This window comes from Athalia rosae, chromosome 2, assembly GCF_917208135.1.
Source record: "Athalia rosae chromosome 2, iyAthRosa1.1, whole genome shotgun sequence".
NCBI classification, from domain to species: Eukaryota; Metazoa; Arthropoda; class Insecta; order Hymenoptera; family Athaliidae; genus Athalia; species Athalia rosae.
Window position 1 is genome coordinate 23,380,847 of NC_064027.1, and position 6,000 is coordinate 23,386,846.

The following is a 6,000-nucleotide window of genomic DNA, read 5'->3' on the forward strand; positions in this document are numbered from 1 at the left end:
CCTTGAAAAGCCGTGTGAAAACCCTCGACCCCCTCCCCCTCCCCCGCCCCCGCCCCCGACCCCCTTCCACCGCAATTCGATTAAAAAATGTTGATAATTCAAAAATGTGAGAAAAAGAAGGATGAGTTTTCGCGATGTCTATAATCTTTCGATCGTGGTTATTATGCGTATATATATATAGGCGGTATTTCCAGGGATGGAAAAAGTTCACTATCTTAACCCCTTTTCTTTGAGATAAAAAAAAAAAGGGGGGTAAAAATAAGTGAGCATTCTTTCGAACGGAAGCATGGAATCACTTTCCGCTACATTCTTTATGCGAAAGGTTCACAGTTTATCACTTTCCTCTGTCTCACTTTCTTACTTTGGTGAACTTTTTTCCCCAATGTTTTTCACTTCTACTTCTTTTATTTTTCTAACCCGCGTATTTTCCGCTCCGTAAATCTATCTCTTATTTCCGCAACAGAAAAAAAAATAAATGAAAAATCGAGAAAATTAAAAAAATTTATGGAACAAAAAAAAAAAAAACTTCAACGCAATGAGGTTATTGCAATGCAATTTTTTTTTTTTTTTTTCACTCAGTTTATGCGGTATGTTGTTGACAATGTTACGTGTAGGCTATTGAAGCGTGGCTGCAATTTCCTTTCTCATAATCGAAACGAAACGATCCGTTTATAAAGTGTAGCGTATATAGGAAGTCGAAGTAAATGGTTCGATCAGACACATGGATATACCTATAATATATTGAATTCAGGACGAAGCACGTGGTCTCTATGACATTCATTATTCGTAGGATAAAAGTGAAAGAATGCAATAGAAATTTGCATAAATAATTGATTGATCATGTTGCATTTTTGATACGCCTTGTATGATGATAATTTTGTTGAAAATTGCATCTAGACCGCCATGCGTGAATATCGCTAAGCTATAGAAAGCGCGGAAGATAAATTTGATGAAAAAAAAAAATGTTCTAAATGAAAAAAGAAATATATGTTGAAACTGAGTTACGTGCCCCCGAGAGAACTTGTACCATTCGGAACCCCCTCAAGACTTTGAATCATTGATACCGAAATCAGTCATCCGGTGCGATGTCAGTCCTGTAAAATTTGAATCACGCGGTATTCTATGTTCCTATGCGTAGGGTGAGCGTGTACATGAATATGCTAAAAGAAGATTTAGTTAGGTGAGCTCAGGTTTCTCCCACTCAATCTTTCAACGATACCTTTAAAACGAGATGTCATTTGTAACGATCGAGCAAACTAAGTAAACGCCCTGAAATTTCAAGATATCTAATGTTGAACACCCTCATCTTGGTACCCTTTCGAATATTACGGAATCATCTTTTTTCAAGACTTCTTTCACTCTTCAATAATCATGGAACTGGATACGCTCTGTCAAATGTATTTTCACTCATTGTAGTTTATAATTCTATGAAAACAAAAAGAACAAAAAAAAAAAAACGGAGAAAGATTCCGGGGACTCAGAATGTCGCCGTGTGTTCACCTGATTTCGATAGAACACGTATCATCAAGTGATTCGATTTATTGTCGTAATTGTATATTATTAGTTTCTTCCGTAGCTTCGCGCTCACATTACATTTCCCCAGCAGGTGTCACGTCCGCGATTGTTCAGCGAATGATCCACCCGAAATTCGAGTCTCCGAGCTCCTCTTGAATCATTTCAATTTATAATCAATTGCCAACTTCAGCGAATCGGCCTCGTATGCGTACATGGATATAACCGTGCAGTCGATTCGGGCGATGAGAATAATTTCCGAAATTTTTGTATCCAATTACACGGATACTGCAGGTATCGAGTAACACAATGTACGGGGTGGCGTTTGAAACCCGAAACATCTTGGCAACGAACGAATTCCAAAAAACGTGCCGATACCTCCCACACACTCGCACTCGCACTCGCATGATGGCAGGATTTTGAACTAGAAAAAACTGAACGATGACAAAAAGTAAGTTCAAAGCGTCAGCAAACTTGGCAGACGCAAGAAACGATCTCCATAATCGCCCCTAAACTAGGTCGTTTTTGAGAGTAAATACCCCGTGCGTTTTGCGCGTTCCCATGGGAGACTTGAAAGCTTGATATATGCTTTTAGCAGGATATTGCCGAGGGGTTGGCAGTGCAAATAATTTGGCAAATCTCTCATATAATATGTGTACACCGTGTACTATACATCGCCGAAAAAGTATTCGAGTGATGGATTAGCGGAGATTGATTTCGATCTTTATTTTTTTTCTTCTTTGTTTCTCCACATTTTTCGACGAGCGAAAAACGAGGGTATACCGAAAGGGAACGTCGAAGAAAAGGCTTGACGTACACGAAATATGACGCCTAACGCTCCTTAAATGGGAATTAGGTAAAGAATAACGTAGTGACGAAAGCTGAAAATCTGAATCAATAATTAACTCGAACTCCGAAGAGGATAATTAAGGCATTTTATCATGGATTTTAAATTTCGCCTTTACTTTGAGGTATCCTGTGCATATTTGTATACCTATGTATGTAGAAGAGCGGAAGCTCATCAAAGTCTTATTAATAATCGTGCCGATAATATTCTGCAAAAGTGCAAAAGAGACCCTCCGGCAGAAATTAAGCACCGTAAGCTTATATAATACATGGATATAATACACGACGTACAGTACCTGTACACATGTAAGACCTACGACAATACAATAATCGATATTTCATCTCCCATATAGACAATAATCGAAAACAGCAATATCTTCGTAATACGATCAGTTCACAATTTTCGTTCTTGTTTTTCGGTTTCCTTTTCTCTTACTTTCTTCATTCACGTTATACTTTTTTCTTTTATTCATCTCCGAAAATCGTTCCATGACGGACGATAAAAAAAAAAAAAAAGAAATGGAAGAGTGAAATGTCTGAATTCACCTCGCAATTTACAGACAAAAGAAACGACGATATCTGAAATACGAATAAGTATAAAAACTAAAAAAACAAGGAGAAGGAACATTCTTGATCCCTGAATCTTATCGATCGCTTTGGAAAAAAGTTCGACCGACGTATGATACACGTAGATAGTAGTCGAGGTAAATTCTCTCGCAAGATAGATTATCCGGTAAAATATAGATTCGTTGGAGTGGCAATAGTTACGCAGACAATCCGTACGTTGAATTCGCAACGTATCAGACTCGCGGTAGAATATCCCTTACGGGCTTACATAATTGTCAGTATCCAAGTCTCGATATCATACACGTGCCTATAATTATAAATAATTATATCAGACGACCGTCCATATTATCCTGAATTCATATCGGTATTAGAAATCAATTGATTGTTGTCCGTACTGAGAACAGAACGGTGAAAAACGAATAATATCTTGCACGAAGTGAAGTAGCGTCTGAGGGATCAAAAATAACGTAGAAAGTTTTCAGCGTATATATCGTCGAAGATCCACCCTATAATTAAATGTAATCCGCATCTTGATCTTTCGTATAAAATCATCACTCACCGTTGTCCTTTTCCATTTCTTCGTCCTCTTCTTTTGTTTTATTTTAAGTTCTTCGATCGCTCCTCCCCCCAGTTCTTAAAGAAGGTATAAAACCTTGAGTCAAGGTTCTTATCTGAAAATTGTTTGGGTCACTTCTGGAAAAGGAGCAAAAACGGAAGGTGGAAAAAAAAGGGAACGAAGGAGAGAAAAAAAAAAGGTAAAAAAGCTCCAAGCAGGTGCACACACAAATAGTCACGTACCAGCTTTGTCAGATCTCCTTTTCTCGCTCCTCCCTTACTCACTTCCCTTCTCTCTCTCGACTATCGCTGCTTGCAATCTGACCTCCAAACACCGACCACGACCAACCTAGTGTATTATGCACGCCACTAACTTCGCCACTCGCTCTTCCCACTCTTTCACCCTTTACACTTTCATGTACACGTGTATATGTATACGTACGTACTTACCGCTGCACTTGTAACCACGTGTCCTTGTGGTTTATGCATTTTTTAGGTAGCGGACTCTTCCGCCGTTACAAGGGATCATCCCCTAAAATGAACAGGCTTAAGAAACGGTTCGAGTCAAATGTGCTTCGAAAATTCGACTTCGCGTGGATTGTTTTCACATTTTAGAGGGGATAAGGATACGTCCTCGGGAAATCATTTGCTTGTAGAAACGATAAGTACCGTATATGAGAATGTACTTTGAAAAAGCAATTTCGATCGGTTGAACGTTGAAATACAGATGAAAAGAAGAAGGAGAAGAAGAAGAAGAAGAAGAAAAGCCGATGAAAAAGAAGCAAATTTCAGATTTAAATTTCGAACATAAAAATAAGAGGGGTTAAATCTATTTCTGAAAATTGACTCTGAGCCCAGAGGCTGTATCATGGGAACCTTGGGACAACTTCGAAGATCCTGTATCCATAATACTTACCACATCCCGTATAGTAGGTATGCTGCAGGTATACGTATACATGGGCACATATCGAGTATACTTCAGGAGTTTCGGGAAATTCGAGGTATACACGCTAAGCTCTAGTCAAACGGGATAAGATTTAACACGGATGTTGCAGCAGCAGGCGCGTCGTTTACTCGCGAAATACATCTTCGAACCCCCACGGCATTCTACGCGACGTATACCTATGTATCCACTCCCACACGTATTCATTCCTTACAGTACACACCTGAAAATGGGTGGGTGTGAAATAAGATTGATAATTTCCGCGTTCGAATTCCCGGCCGATTTTCGTTGTTTTTTATTTTTCGCTAATTAATTTTCCTTCATACGAAGTCAAAATTGACCAATTTCTTTCCTTGTATATATCAGTTCCCATTTCGACGGACGATACGGACCGGGTGAAAAATTTTAATTCGAATTACGACGTGAATAAGACGATGTTTTTCTCTTCGCGAATTAATGTGATGAAATTATTCCTTCAACCGTATCGTGAAATATCTGGTATGCGAAGGTAATCCGTGTGAAAAAAAATTTCAACCTCCGGTAACTTCGGTGGATATTTCGTTATTTTATTTTTTTTTTTCTTTTCTTTTATTATATTTTCGCAATTATACTTGTATCAATTTAACTAGCGAGTATCGGAATTCGGCGGAATGCTATAATTAAAGCTCGCCCAACTTTGGACGTCAAAGAATCCGTGTGTATTTAGTCAAATCCAGAGGGTATACTTGATTTCGGTATTTAAAGGTCGACACTCGTGAACGGAGATTTGAAGGAAAAATCGATAAGGACCGAGTAAGAAGGTATGCTTGAAACGAGAATCGGAGTTGAGTAAGCGATCGAATTCCCCGAACAAATATATCGACGGGCTGAAAACCAGATGATTGTGATCCAAATTTTCTCAGTTATGAGCAGCCGCGTTGATGCCACAATATATAGTATTTGCAAAAAGTGAGCAGAGCAGAGAAAATTCACTCACTGTTTTTTTTGTTCCACGGTTGTCCGTAAATTACACTGTCCGGTAGACGACTTCGTGCGGTAGCATTGCCACCTTTTCGTGGGTTACGACCTCGTTGTCAGAGCTCAATATGCACACTGCAGAAAATAATAATTTGACGTCGTGACGGAGGATGCATGAATGGGATACCTCGTCACATCAGCAATTGTCTCCCGGTGGAAAATTAGCGAGTGCGGACCGGGAGAGAGATACGCCGCACCGATAGTCGTGGCTCCCTATGCCCCTATGCCCTGTGAACCGCGGTGGGCGCTCGTACGTACACTCGTATACATATAGATATATCGAACTAGGATCGCTCCACACATCCTCGTCCTGTTTTCGGTCTGAGCTACACCGCGAGCGACGACGCGCGACGCCAAGCGTTCTCATCCTCCTCTGATTTCCTCCCCTAATCAGCAAAGTGCCTGGCATATAGGAACCCCCAGGCGTGTCAAAGGATGTGGAACGACTTAATTTGGCAACGTTGGATAACATCAACGCAGCGGCGAATATATCGTGAGTGATAAGGGTTGAGGGGCGGTGCAGCCGATGCGATAAGAACGGGAAGATTATTAGGGGTGGC